The sequence below is a fragment of the Globicephala melas genome, chromosome 16 (genome assembly GCF_963455315.2).
Source record: "Globicephala melas chromosome 16, mGloMel1.2, whole genome shotgun sequence".
NCBI classification, from domain to species: domain Eukaryota; kingdom Metazoa; phylum Chordata; class Mammalia; order Artiodactyla; family Delphinidae; genus Globicephala; species Globicephala melas.
In genome coordinates, this window is record NC_083329.1 from 48,179,871 (window position 1) to 48,195,365 (window position 15,495).

General features: G+C 42.1%; 1 protein-coding gene across 2 annotated transcripts in view; it reads right to left on the reverse strand.

Moving 5' to 3' along the window:
- Window positions 1-14,324, reverse strand: part of BMPR1A (bone morphogenetic protein receptor type 1A) — a 142,041-nt gene extending 127,717 nt beyond the window's left edge. Inside the window, exon 1 of one of the 2 annotated variants that reach the window (XM_030862811.3) lies at window positions 14,017-14,324. The gene's annotated coding sequence lies outside the window, so the exon portion shown is untranslated. The remainder of the gene's footprint in view (window positions 1-14,016) is intronic. The other variant, XM_030862812.3, reaches the window with a different exon arrangement.
- Between the last annotated feature and the right edge of the window lie 1,171 nt (window positions 14,325-15,495).

Sequence of the window (15,495 nt, forward strand, 5' to 3'; positions counted from 1 at the left end):
GGAACTACAGCCAGTCTTCATTAAGGATCTAGAACTGAGAAACGGAAAGCCACTGAATACCAATAGTTATTTTTTCTCCCCAAATAAGGTACACAACACCTTATTTGTTCAATGCATTTGATTCATTCTTCTCTCTACAGATAAATTTCTGATTGCTTAGGTATTTGAATCCCACCACCCTGACTAGGAGCAAACCCTCTGTGTCTAATGGCCTGAACACTCCAGTCACCAATGGCCCAAAAGCAAACTCCTAGGCAAAACAATCCAACTGGCCCCACTTGAATTAGAGGTCCATCTTCAGTCTACTCAACTATGGCCAGGAAGAGCAAGGTCGTTATTGTAAAGACTTTTTAAAGCTCACCCATAGCCAGGTCTCCTCTACTTCCAGGGACATGGAAGAACTACAATTCTTTACCCCCTTGCAGTTAGGTAAGGCCAAATGACTAGTTCCTACTACTAAAGTTACATACATAATTGCTGGTTACAAGATCCTCCAACGTTCTCCTTCCTTCCATAGCAACCAAGAAAGCCATGTATTCCAGAAGAACAGCTACAAGATGGCAGAGCCTCTGACAGGCTTTCTCTCAACTGCTTACTTGACCCAAGCTGAATATGGAATGAGAAACGAACTTTTCACTCTGTCAAGCCACTGAAATTTGAGAAATTTTTTCCTTAATGTGGCATAATTTAGCCTATTCTGATTAATACTGTCCTGTTAACCAATACCTCCGAAAGCTGCAAGGAGGTCAAATTCTCTCTATATTCTCTATTTATAATAAAATTGACATCACCAGTACAAATGAAATTTGGGGACAGAGTCTTTCTTTTCTATAGTCTCCAAATTTTTCTTAAAGTAGTATATATATTTTTTCACAATCAGAGAAAAATACTCTTTAAAGAGCTAATAAAATTTCAATGGAATTAGCACTTTGGAACTAGAAACTTAGCCATTATCTCGTCTAGTCCTGACCGCTTCCATTCTACATAACAGAGAACTGAGACCTAAAGCATGTCCTGAATGAGACTATCCAACAGTCAATACTGGACTAAGGATAACCACTCAGGCCTCTGGATTGTTGAAATCAGTTAAGATAACACATTTTAAGATTTATTCTCTTATCTTTTAAAAATATACTTTCTACGATTTTCCATGGGTCTTTTCCCCCGCTTTATTCTAATTTTTACATATCTCACCACATTCTCAACCTAAATAAGGTTAGGTCCCCTACTAACCACTCTCCTAGTACTCTACACTTTTCTTTCCTAGCACCAATACTGCATTGTCATGACATAACTGGGTGAGTTTGTGTTTTTTTAATCTGGTCTCCCCCACTAGAGCATAAGCTCTATGAAAGCAGAACTCAGGGCTATTTTTATTCACTATTGTATAAACAAGTCTGAACAGTCTCTAGTCTGTAACAGGTGCTCATTACACACTTATCAAGTTGAATTATACTTTCCAAGTCTTAAAGACTTAGAAATAATTACCAACACTAAACTGATCATCTCAGAATTCTTGTCTCTGCTTCCTCAAAAAGACTGTTTCTTTCTCCTTAGAAAAGTTAAGGGCTCTATGCAAGTGCCAAGAAAATAGGAGGTTTTCATAAAGGGTACTGAAGCCTCCTAGAAATCAAGTAAATTAGGAATCAAGCTTTGCGAGGGAGATGGAGTTCAAATGTACTAACAGAAAAACAAAATACACCTATTTTGGTCAATCACACCTTTCCTCCTGTCTTATTAAAAAGGGAATTTGATGTAAAACATGAAACTAAAATTCCCCCACAATCCATCCAATCAAACTTGACAAAGAGGAAATCCCAATCATTTTAATTTCTTGAGACGGACACTTAAATCGTTTATTTTTAGGCTTTCTACTTTTCTAACATATATTTTTAAAGCTATAACATTTCCTCTAAGTATGGAATTAACTGTATCCCAAATTTTGATATGACATGTATTTTCATTATTCTTGAATCCCAAATAATTCCTAATTCTTTTGTAACTTATTTGACCCATGTGTGGTTATTTAGAAGTGCACTGTTTAATTTCAAAGATTTTCTCATTATCTTTTGTTATTCGTTTCTAATTTAATTCCATTATCATCAGAGGACATTGTGAATGATTTCAATCCTTTGATATTTGTTGAGGCTTGCTTTAATGACCCAGCAAATGGGTCACACTCTATCCTTACTGGGTGTGATGTTCACTATATATTATGTTTTTCTGTTGCATCACCTGACCTTCCGTATCTTTACTAATGTTCTGTCTGCCAGTTTGATCAGCAGTCAGTGTGGTCATGGTCCCAACCTAAAAGTTTAGGTAATGTACACAGTGCTTACAATGGGTCAAATACAGTTCTAAGATATAAAATACATTTATATTATATACATATGTTTTATGTATACATATGACATATATATATATATATATATATAAAATATATAAACTTACAACCACTCCATGAGGTAGGAGCCGTTATTCCCATTTTACAGATGAGGAAACAGACACAGAGATGTTACTCAATTTATCAAAACTGCTGATGGCCCAGCTAGGAAGAAGCTGAGCTGGGATTTAAACCCAACCAGAGTCCATGCTCTTAACCACTATATATTTATAACACATGATCCTAGGATAAAATGTTTTCCCTCAAGTAGAAAAAAATTTTACTGAAACAGTACCCGCCCCAAATGGTTAAGAACTATTTTTTTATTAGAAATGCTTAAGATGTGAATTTTAAAAGGATACAAACATTGCATCCTCAGAATCAGGCAAACTACACAAAAACTATGAGTAGAAAAAGAAGACTGAAAATAATTATACTGAATGTCAACAATGGTTGTTATGAGATGCTGGGGATGTGTTTCCTTTTTGTTCTACTTTTCCATGTTTTCTGAGTCCTGAATATGTATCATCCCTATAGTAAGTAAAAACTAAAGAGCATTCTATAAGCACTGACTTAACTGACAGTGTTCTGCCTTAATTTTCAAGAGGTAAAAAATGTTAGCAAAACAATGAATCACCAGAGATAATGGATACTAAAAAGTGCTTTGTAACCTATAAAGCTATTCAAATATTAGTAATTTAAGCATCCCAAAACCAAATAAAAGCTTTTTTATGTCTTTCCCTTTTTAAATTTCAACTGTTTTATTTATTTTTTTAGTTTTTCTAGTTTTTGGCTGCACCATGCTGGTATGTAGGATCTTAGCTACCTGACCAGGGATCGAACGCACACCTCCTGCACTGGAAGGCAGCCTTAACCACTGGACTGCCAGGGAAGTCCCTCAACTGTTTTTAAATGCCTGATTATTTTAAAACGTAAATATTTTGTCTAAACAAATTCCTAAGAGCTGATTTTTGAAGGGCAGAACATTAAAGTACCACACATCCCTGAATACTAACAAAAACGAAAGCAACCAACAAATTTACAACAGATCACACTCTTTTAGTATCACTGAAAATCCCCTGATCTGTAATCTAATAAAATGTTGATTCAGTGCTGAAGATTTCAATAGGAAACCCACATTTAATCCCCCAAAGTGATCTGTTACTTTTGGAAAAGAATTTTTATAACTCCTTAAGAAAAGGGAATAATTCGTTTAAAGATGACTTAATACACACTGTAACACTAAAATTGTCCATATCATAATTAGTTGTAAGAATATCAGCTCAGTCTATTTAGGATATGTTTCTCTTTCAAAGTTTCTTCTGCTATTTCTGCAACAGAACCTATGAACAAAGAACACACAGCTGCCTCGCAGATGTATAATTTCAGTGTTTAGATTCCATTCTTCCTAGCTTCATTCTGCAAGAGATTTTGGATTTTCTATTTCCATATGGTTTTTGACCTCCCTCAGTTTAGGTTCTACCTCCTTACATCTTACTCTATTTTAGTCCATTATTATAGAAAAACACTTCAAATTTGAAACACCTTAATTTTTTTAAAACTTGCACAGCTGAAAAGAGGAGAATATACGCGAAAAAAAGATGAACAGATAACTAGAACAAGACAGCCAAATTTCCAAAACTTTCTATTTCTATTTAGATAACTCCCCCCCACCCCATCCTCTTAATTCTAAGTTTCTTATGTTTCAGGTTCAGACATAAAAGTTTAATGTATGCACAGAATTTCAGCTTTACTCACCTAATTTCATCAAATTCTTAAGTTATGGCAGAAACATTAAGCAGTAAGATTTTTTTTAAATGTACACTGTATATACCAAAATGTTTACAGATGTCACCTTTGAGTAGCATGAATATGACAGATTTTTACTTTCTTCTCGGGGCTTTTCTGTGTTTTAAATTTGTTCAGTGAGCACCACTTCTGTAATAAGGAGGCAAAAAAGGCTTTTGTTTTGTTTTAAAGAGAAACCTGCGAGGAAAAGGATTCTTTTTAAATGTCTACATGCCATAACCACTTATGTTTAAAAATTTTTTATGGAACAACATAAGCAATTTACTAATATTCCAGAGGACAGTCTCAGCATCATTAACAGGTAAAAATCAGGTTTCATTTCTCAACCTATTTTACTCCCAAAACTGCCCCCTAGAGCTTATTCACTTTCATTTTCAATTGATGTGGCAGTATTTTTAAATTTTTTTCTTCCTGTTCTCTCACAGGATTTTAAGTGTATTCTAAGAAACAATACAAATAACATAATTATGTTTTACAAATATCTACCCAATTTCAACTACTTTAAGAGTAAAAGCCATGGTAAAGCTGTGAAAAAGGCTTGTCTTTGTGATCATCATCAACAATTAAACTGATATATGTCTCAGAAATGAGATATACAACACTAATTTTATTTATTTTAATTAATTAACAAATTAATTATGGCTGCGTTGGGTCTTCCTTGCTGCACACAGGCTTTCTCTCGTTGCGGCGAGTGGCAGCTACTCTTTGTTGCAGTGTTCAGGCTTTGCATTGCCGTGGCTTCTCTTGTTGTGGAGCACGGGCTCTAGGCGCACGGGCTTCAGTAGTTGCAGTGCGCAGGCTCAGTAGTTGTGGCTCACAGGCTCTAGTGCACAGGCTCAGTAGTGTGGCACACGGGCTTAGTTGCTCCACAGCATGTGGGATCTTCCTGGACCAGAGCTCGAACCCGTGTCCCCTGCACTGGCAGGCGGATTCTTAACCACTGCAACACCAGGGAAGTCCCAGTATACTCATTTTAAAAAATATTTACGAGAAGGGTTCTGGATGTTTAAAAAGTAACTGTATTCCACTGACCTTTTAATTATCCTTTTTTCTACAATGCACAGGAAACATTAGGAAAGTCAAAGAATGCCAGTCAAAAAGTTACCCATGAAAAGTTTCTAACAAATCTTAAATATTAAAAAGAGGGGCTTCCCTGGTGGCGCAGTGGTTAAGAATCCGCCTGTCAATGCAGGGGACAAGGCATATTACTGAAATGTAGACAATAAAAGTTATCTGTTATCAAGTGACCATATTTTGTTGATTTGGTGTATATTTAAGATACTTCTGGATACTGTTGAAACATTTTTATTTCATGACATTTTTAAATGATTTTTTGAAAAATATATAAGTTTAACAACCTCACCAAATTTTAACAGCCTTTACTTTAACATTTCCCATCAGGAGCTCCTTTCAGCTAGAAATCTAAAATATTCTTAGTTAAATACAAATTTAAGACATTCAAGATCTTATATTCCTAAAATATATTAAAAAATTTTTATTTCGAATAAGAAAACTACCTAAAAATTTCAATATACACAAAACAGTATGACAACCACGCCAAGTCTCCTCCAGACTTAACTTCAAAATTGAGAGTCTGTAACATTGCAGATAATTTACCTAAAGGCTATGCTCAAAAGAGGAGATAAGAAAGCTGAGCATGGAAGAATACCACTGGTCACACGCTATTCCCTTCATTACCTGAAATGACTGCCAGGACAGGAAGAGTGACTTTTCAGCCAAAAGTCAGAAATCCAGTGCTGTCATCAGGACCCAAAGCATTATAAGACCTGCAATTTCTGTGACTAACTGCTCTACATTGAAGTCATGGAATTTTCTTTCTTTTTTTCTTTAAGCATAAAATAACCTTAAGGGTTATCAAGTCTTTTCACTTTTTAAGATAAGGAAACAGAGATCAGATAGTTAATGCAGTATCCAAGACCGCACAGTTAGCTCAGTGGTAGTACCAGTACTAGATGCTAGTTTATACAAAATTAGAAGCCAATACTTAAGTGTTCCACTGCTTCTTTAAAATTTTTCATATTTCCCAAATTATCCACAGTAGGTGTACTGCTTTTATAATTTAAAAAAATCTATTTATTTATTTATTTTTGGCTGTGTTGGGTCTTCCTTGCTGCGCTCAGGCTTTCTCTAGTTGCGGCGAGCGGGGGCTACTCTTCGTTGTGGTGCGCAGGCTTCTCATTGCGGTGGCTTCTCTTGTTGTGGAGCACGGGCTCTAGGCACACAGGCTTCAGTAGTTGTGGCGCATGGGCTCGGTAGTTGTGGCTCATGGGCTCTAGAGCACAGGCTCGGTAGTTGTGGTGCATGGGTTTAGTAGCTCCGCGGCATGTGGGATCTTCCCGGACCAGGGCTCAAATGCGTGTTCCTTGCATTGGCAGGCGGATTCTTAACCACAGTGCCACCAGTGAAGTCCTGCTTTTATAATTTTTTTTTCGCGGTACACGGGCCTCCCACTGCCGCGGCCTCTCCCGTTGCGGAGCACAGGCTCCGGACGCGCAAGCTCAGCGGCCATGGCTCACGGGCCCAGCCGCTCCACGGCATGTGGGATCTTCCCGGACCGGGGCACGAACCCGCGTCCCCTGCATCGGCAGGCGGACTCTCAACCACTGCGCCACCAGGGAAGCCCTATAATTTTTAAAAGAGCAAAAAATGTTTGCTTTAAAAACTACTAAATACTTCCGGGAGCCCTCTCCCTCTCCTTTCTGGTCCAAGGTCTCACTCTATATAGGCCACTTTCTCAGGAAGGCCTTCCAAAGCACCTGCACCCTAAACAGACCAGGTTCCCTTATTACACACTCTTATAAGCTCCCTGTGATTGTGTTTTGTATATCTTAATATAACTATAATTAGATAATTATTTGTGAAATTATTTAATGTCTATCTTCTCTACCTAGGTCTTAAATTGCTGTTTCTCAGGGCTGTTCTAGGCTCTCTGCTGTTATATACCAGGAGTTCCTGAAATGAGGTCCATAACATAACCGTGAAATTATACACTTGTTACATTAGTGTATTTTTCTTCAGATACTCAAAAAATGACCTTTAAAAGGGTTAAGAACCAAAAGTAGTAGATTTATGTTGTGTACCTACCCAGAGCCATCCTTTCTTTGGGGAAACAACCACTTGCCCATCTCACATGGTTCCAAGAAGGCTATTCGTCCCTGACTGCTCCAGTGGGCATATAAGCCAGTTCTGGCCAATGATGGTACCCCAGACTCCATGTAGACCCGATAACAATCTCCCCATGAGACAGAATACATGCACCTGGGAAAGAAGTGCTTTTTCCCTCTCTTGAATCCATAGCAATAAGGCCCATTATAAGCCTAGAGTTACCAGTGGTCCTCTCTGCCAGATGAGGCCAAAAAAGAGGTAAGCAGAGGGCTTCCCTGGTGGCGCAGTGGTTGAGAGTCCACCTGCCGATGCAGGGGACGCGGGTTCATGCCCCGGTCTGGGAAGATCCCACATGCCGCGGAGCGGCTGGGCCCGTGAGCCATGGCCGCTGGGCCTGCGTGTCCGGAGCCTGTGCTCCGCAACGGTGAGAGGCCCACGTATCGCAAAAAAAAAAAAAAAAAAAAAAGGTAAACAGAGAAGAGAGACCCCCGATTACATCATCTGAACACTTAGATCCAGCCATACCTACTTCCAGTCTTTTCAAAAACGTGACGGGCGGGGTAGGAGGGGAGCCTTTTTCCCCTTTAAACTATGAGTTAGGTTTGTCACTTGCAAGCATAAGTCACCTGAGAGAGCCACCCAATTCCCACTGTTGAAATATACAACTTATATAGTAATCACTCCCAAATGTCTACCTCCAGCCCAAATCACTGTCAAACTCCAGACCAATATATGCAAGCAACTGCCAAGTAGAGCTCTCTACCTGGTGTTTCAGAGGATCAAAACTATTTTCCTCCAGAAGCCAGCTCTCCCTCCACTTTTTTCATCTCAGCCAACAACACACATCTACCCTACCAGGTTTCCGATCTAGAAACCTGGGAATCATTCTTGACAATCCCACTCCTCCTCTCTCCCCCAGCTAATTACCAAGTCCTGTCCATTCTACGCCCTAACTACCTGCCACTATCCTAGTCTGAGCCAGGATGGAACAGCTTCCCTACAGTTTCAGTGTCTTCAGTCTTCTTTTCTTCAAACTGATTCTCCGCTATGTAACTAATCTCACAAAACTGCAAATTTGACTATTTTATCCCCACACTTGACATACCACTATCCTCCTTAAGTGAACACCCAATTATATACAGATAGAGCAACAACCAAGCTCCACAGCTTCAGATGTTATTAGTGGTAGGTATAAAAAATGTATACAGTAAGAAAACAAGGTTCATCAGAAACATAAAAGTATAGAAGAGTAACAATGTCCATAATATCAGGGTAGCTCAAATTCACCAGTTTTTAATAAAAGATACTCAAGAATATCTTTCCTTATCTAGTTTGTGCCTATTCATTAGTTCTATATTTAACTGCCCTTATGAACTTGGTTTAGGGACCCCCCCTGAGTCCACAAGATGGATTCCACTAATCATCTGATCTCCTTAAGACCCTACTCTAGTGCTTTCTTCAAAAAACATTACTGGGATCTTTGAGCATGTCATTTTGTTTCTATCAATATTTTTATTTATTTATTTATTCATTTATTTTTGGCTGTGTTGGGTCTTCATTTCTGTGCACGGGCTTTCTCTAGTTGTGGCGAGCGGGGGCCACTCTTCATCGCGGTGCGCAGGCCTCTCACTGTCGCGGCCGCTCTTGTTGCGGAGCACAGGCTCCAGACGCACAGGCTCAATAGTTGTGGCTCACGGGCTTTGCTGCTCCGCGGCATGTGGGATCTTCCCAGACCAGGGCTCGAACCCGTGTCCCCTGCATTGGCAGGCAGACCTGCCTGCATTCAACCAATGCGCCACCAGGGAAGCCCCTATCAGTATTTTTTTAGCACTGACAGCCTTTAAAATATTGGCTATACAGCACTATTTACAATAGCCAAGACATGGAAACAACCTAAATATCCATCTACAGATGAATGGATCAGATGTGGTATATATATACAATGGAATATTACTCAGCCATAAAAATGAATGAAATAATGCCACTTGCAGCAACATGGACGGACCTAGAAATTATCATACTAAGCGAAGTAAATAAGACACAGAAAGATAAATATCAAAGATATTTGATATCATATCAAATATCATTTATATGTGGAATCTAAAGTATGACACAGATGAACTTATCTACAAAACAGAAACAGACTCACAGACATAGAGAACAGACTTCTTGTTGCCAAGGGGTAGGGCAATGAGGGAGGGAAGTATTGGGAGTTTGGGATTAGCAGATGCAAACTATTATATATAGGATGGATAAACAACAAGGTCCTACTGTATAGCACAGGGAACTATATTCAATATCCTGAATCAACTTTGCTATCCAGCAGAAATTAATACAACATTGTAAATCAACTATACTTCAATAAAATTTATTAAAAGTTGGCTATAAGGACTTCCCTGGTGGCACAGCAGTTAAGAATCTGCCTGCCAGCTGATTCACTTTGCTATAAAGCAGAAACTAACACACCATTGTAAAGCAATTATACTCCAATAAAAATGTTAAGGAAAAAAAAAAAAGAATCCTGCCAATGCAGGGGACACGAGTTCAATCCCTGGTCCGGGAAGATCCCACATGCTGCAGAGCAACTAAGCCCATGCACCACAACTACTGAGCCTGCGCTCTAGAGCCCGCGCACCACAACTACTGAAGCCTGCGTGCCTAGAGCCTGCGCTCCGCAACAAGAGAAGCCACTGCAACGAGAAGCCCATGTGCAGCAATGAAGACCCGATGCAGCCAAAAATAAATAAATATATAAATTTATTTTTTTTAAAAAAAGAAAATCCCTTTCTTCAGAAGGGGTTCCATCCAGAATTAGAAAATGGAGAAGACTTCAAAAAGAGATGGAATTTGAAATGGAGCTTGACGGAGGCAGAACTTGTACATACGACAATTAACTATTTATGCAGTCCCAGTAGAGAGAGAGTTATAAGCAACAGCAGAAGAAGGGTGGAAAGAACTTGTGCAGGAAGCAAAAATAGTGGAAGATAAGAATCTGGCAAATCTGAGGCAAATCCCAAGGAAACAATTTCATTTAATAGAAGACACTGGAAACTTCTAAGTGAGGAAGTGACAAGAATGGGATTCAAGATTAATTTAGGCAGAAATGCATAAGTTAACCTGGATAAAGGTGGAAGTAAAGGCAAGAAGATCATAACATTAGGCCAGGTGGGATGAGAACCTGATTCAGCTAGCAGGAAAAAAAAAAAAAAAAAGATTGAAGAGGGAAAATTATCAAATATACAAATATATACACAGGACGTAATATTGTATACAAGTATATCGAGTCAAAGAAATTTAAAGAAAAAAGAATTATGTGAAAACCAAATAACATTAGACTTGAAAACTCAATAAATAAATTTCTGGAAAAAATATTAAACACTAAAATTCACACAAGAAATAGAAAACCTACACAGATCAACAGCTATTAAATAAACTGAAATGGTACTCAAATTCCTCTCCAGGAAAAAAAATATATATATAAGCCTGAATGCTCTTACAGGTGAGTTCTGCCAAACTCTCAAGTAAAAGATAATCCCAGGGGCTTCCCTGGTGGTGCAGTGGTTGAGAGTCCGCCTGCCGATGCAGGGGACGCGGGTTCGTGCCCCGGTCCGGGAAGATCCCACATGCCGCGGAGCGGCTGGGCCCGTGAGTCATGGCCGCTGAGCCTGCGCGTCCGGAGCCTGTGCTCCGCAACGGGAGAGACCACAACAGTGACAGGCCCGCGTACCGCAAAAAAAAAAAGATAATCCCAGTCTAAACTGTTCCTGAAAAGAGAAAAAAAGAAGGAAAGCGGCCCAACTCACTTTGCAATCTATTATAACCTTGTTACCAACATGTATTAAGAACTGTACCAGAGCTGGCATGAACAGATAGAAGAGTGACAATACCATGAAAGCAGAACCAATAGATGTTGGCTACAGACAACACGTGATGGGATGGGGAAAGGACTAGGTTTGGGATAACATCAACAAAAATAAGGAACACCAGGGAAACAAGTTTGGTAAGAAGGACGAGTTCACTTTGAACCTGAATAATCAGGTAGAGGTACGCATAAAACAATTTGAAAAACCAGAATTCAAGGGCAGAAGGGAAATAAAGAATAGAGATTTGAGAATTATTCAGACAGAAGGGTCTGAAACAATGTCAAAGGACCAGAGATGTATGAAAAATGATCTGAAAAGTGAAACTTGGAGAACACTTACATTAATGAGGAAGAAGGAAGAACAGAAAGTGAAAAGGGGCAAAGAGTAACGAGGTCAGTATAATGTCACAGAAGCCCTGTTTTCATCTAGTTAATTCATACTTATCCTTCAGAACTGTCACAGGGTTCCAATGTAACATTTTTAAGAAGGCCTTCTGAGATTCTTCCAACATACACCAGCACCAGGTCAGGCCCCCATTTTAAGCTCTTATAAATACTCTGTACTTTATCTATACAATTATATTTAATTATAGAATTCACTCTTCAATATACGTCTCCTTCAGTAGACTTTAAGCTCCATGAAGGCAAGGCGCCATATCTGTTGTTGCCTCCTACTGACTCGTGTGTTACGTTAGAATACAGTAAGTATTCGTTGAATGAAATGGACAGGTGAATGGTGGACAAGGAAAAGTATTTCAAGAATGATGGGTCGATGTTAAATGCTAAAAAAACGCTCAAGCTGACTTGGAAAGGGGGCTTTAAAAGTGTTTATTAGGTTACAGGTGACCTTTGTGAAGGTGAAATCCAGATAATAAGGGGTTAAGAAGTGAATGGATCGCCAGGAAGTAAAGGCAGGAAAAGTAAACTGTTCTTGGCAATGTCTAGAGTTGGGATTATGAAGGAGTGAATTGTAATTTTACTTCATTTTGCTCTATTTTTCTTAACAAACATGTATCACTTTTATAAGGACCTAATTTATTTTTATTGTTAATATGATTTGAAAAGGAAAGGCAGCAACAAGACAGGTTGAGGGAGTAGCAGACTCAAGGGAAGGTTTTCGTAAACTGAAGCAATCTTAAGCACATTCGTACTTGTAAGAACTCTAAGACAAAAGAGTAACTTATACTCCATTAAGTAGGAAAGAAGAGAAAAATGAAATAAGGTGTTAACCAGGAGGAAGGACAAAAAATATTCTTCCACTAAGATGGAAGGAAAGAAGATGATAAAAGGAATCCAGTAAATTCTGGAAGGAGCTCCCATTGGATGCCTCAATGTTTTCAGGAAAGGATGTGAAGTGAAGAAAGCAGAAAAAGTTTGAAATGAGTTCTAATGTGCGGGCGGGCGGGCGGGGGCGGGAGGGCGGGGTGGTGGTGCAAAACAGGAGTGGAACACTGATTCTGTTAAGAGGTCATTCTAAATTTCAACTGGCCTTTTGTAAACTGCAACCCATTTCTAGCTCAGAACTGCCCATATTTTAGCTTTAATTTTAAATATTTAAATAAAATTCTAGTTCAGAAACTTTCTATTTCAACAACTTAAAAGTTATAAGCATTGATACATTCTACTTTAATTCAGACTTGAACTCCTCTTTTGAAATAAATACAATAAAGGAGCTGTTTTCAACTCAAGCAACAAATGAGCGATCATTTCAAGTATGAGTTTACTGAAAAGCACTCCTAAACGTCAGAGTGTCTGCAGAGAAAGGCTTTTTGTAGTTGTTGTTTAACTCTTCGCATGCCTCACTTTAACAGATCCTGAATAATAGAGAAAATCTTGGGTTCAAATCCCAGCTCATTTAGACAAGTCATACAACCTGTTAGCGTCTCGGTTTCCTCTTCTAAAAAATGAGGAATATACTAACCAGGATTATCATAGGGATTAAATGACGTAACACAGGTGAACGTGCCAAGTTCGTACTATGTACTCGGAACAGTTTGCTAACCGTCTGAAAGACAAAACCTGCAGCACTTTGACCAAATTAAAACATCCGAGAGCCTGAAAGAGCACAAGTCACAAAACGCCAGATCCTAGCACACAGCACATTATGTTTCTTCCCTGACGCAAGCTTTTTTTTTTTTTTCCTTGCCAAACCTTTCCACTAGGAGTCTGGAAAGAGAAAAAAAGGGTTACATTCAATCCAGCAGAAAGTTTTCAGAAACTGAAGTGCAGAATCACAACAGACATGGCAGCGGAGGCAGCGCAGGACAACAGGTGAACCTCTGAGAAACCTGGCACCTTCCCGCGGGCAAGTTTTGCGGGAGGGCTGGCAGTTCCTCCTGGCTCTACCGCCCCACGAAACAGACATTCGTTTTCTCTTTCTTTTTTTTTTTTTTTTTTTTTTTGCAGAAACATAATGGACAAATCGCGAATATCACCCTCGCAGCTCCCGGGCGGGGAGGTGAGCGCCTTTCCCATTTAAGGATTCAAGAATCGTCCTTGGTGGCGGCTTTCGCCCACACAGCCTCCCCAAACTCGGCCTGAAACCCGGGGGTGGGGAACAAAGAGGGGCCCAGAGGCGGGGACGTCGCGGGGGGCAGCCAGGGGGCCCGGGTCTCCGGCAGGGCCAGGCCCGGGGCGGCAGGGCCCAGTCGGCCGCGGCCTGACACAGCCGGGGCAGCGGGGACGCTGCTGAGCGGCCAGGCCCGCCGGCCCCCAGCTCGGGCCTCCCTCGCACTCCCTGCTCCCCCCGAAACTTCGCCCCGAGCCCGCGCCAGCTTCCCTGCCGCGGCCGGCCTCTTCCGACGCGCACACGCACTCTCCGGACGAGCCAACTCACCCGGACCCTGGGGAACTCATCCTGCAGCCCTCGGCGCGGAGCGGGGTGGGCGCGGCGAGCCGCCGGGGCAAGGCGGGGGCCCGGCTCGGCCTCCGCCCTGGGCGTGCAGCGGCCCCAGCCCGGTCGCCCCTCGTGCGGCCGTACGATTCTCGTCTCGCGCTGACGGACGCGGCGCAGCCCGAGCCTTCCTGCCCGCCCTCCTCCCTCCTCCTTTGCCGAGCTCCAGCAGGCGGATTCCAATCTCGGCAGCCGTCGCCGCCGCCGCCGACACTCGCCTAGGAGGGAGGAGTGGAGGCGGGGGGGCCGGCACGGGAGCGGGGTCTGGGGGGAGGGGCGGGCCTCCGCGAGACTGGTTGCAGCGCGCGCGCACTGGGAGGGCGCCCGCCCCGCCCGGCCGGGGACGCGAAAGGAGCCGAGCGCGCGGCGGAAGTGACCGAAGGGTCTGAGGTGCTCGGCGCCCCACTGCCGGGGAGGACGGCTGGCAGCCGGCAAGGGGGCGCCGGGCTGCCGTAGGGGAGGGGGGGTTCTCCTCCGCGCGGCCCCGTCGGCCCCTCCTCACCGAGATGCCCCATTGCCGCTGTGGCGGGGCTGGCCAGTGTCCGGAAGCCGTGTCGAGCAGACGCAGTGCTCGCGCCGTACACGACTGAGCGCCGTGGAACGGCGCGGACATCGTAGCCCCTTGCTGCGCGCTGGCCGGGCCCCCCGGCACTGCCAGTGTTCCGGGGTTCCTTCGTGTGGACCCCTCACCCCGACAAACTCTAACTCAACAAAAATTCTGACACGTGAGGGCAGGTCAGCGCTTGCGGAATAAGCCTAATCGCTGAGAATTCACACGCCACGGCGGGGAACTGCCCGATCGTGGTAGTAGTGGTTGCGACAAAGAAAAGAATAATGTAGCCACAGTACAACCATTATTCACCCACAGCTCCCCGGCTTCTCTTTCTGGGCTCTTTGCCAGCGTGCCGAGGCGCAGGTAGGGAGGTGGAGGTGGACAGGCTCCGAGTGAGCTGCAGGGGAAAGGAGCATTTCCGCGTCGGTCCTGGAGCTCCGAGGCCTGGCCCGCCCGCGGACCCTGTGATGGAGCCCGTGAATTCCAAAGGCATAAGATGAGGAGCGGCGTTAACCCAACAGAACTGAAGTCAGCGGACTATAAATATTGCTCCCTTCTCTACCTTTGGCTCACTCCAGGGACCTCGGGTACACTCCGGAGTCTCATTCCCTCCATTTGGAAAACATAAATAATTGTCACTACCTCTTTTCTTCCATTTGTCCTCATTCTTTGGAAAATGCCGTTAAAAGTATTCAATGTCCTGGATGTGAAGAAAGAGTCTAGGTCCCTTCTTAACAACCAAATGTGACCTTGATCTCTTTGGTAAGTCTTTCAACGAATGTATGGTGTTAAGTCTCTTTACAAAAGATACTCTTTTTTAAAGTTACCTTTATAAAATCACTTTTTAAACTGTGGGTAAAAAGAGGCAA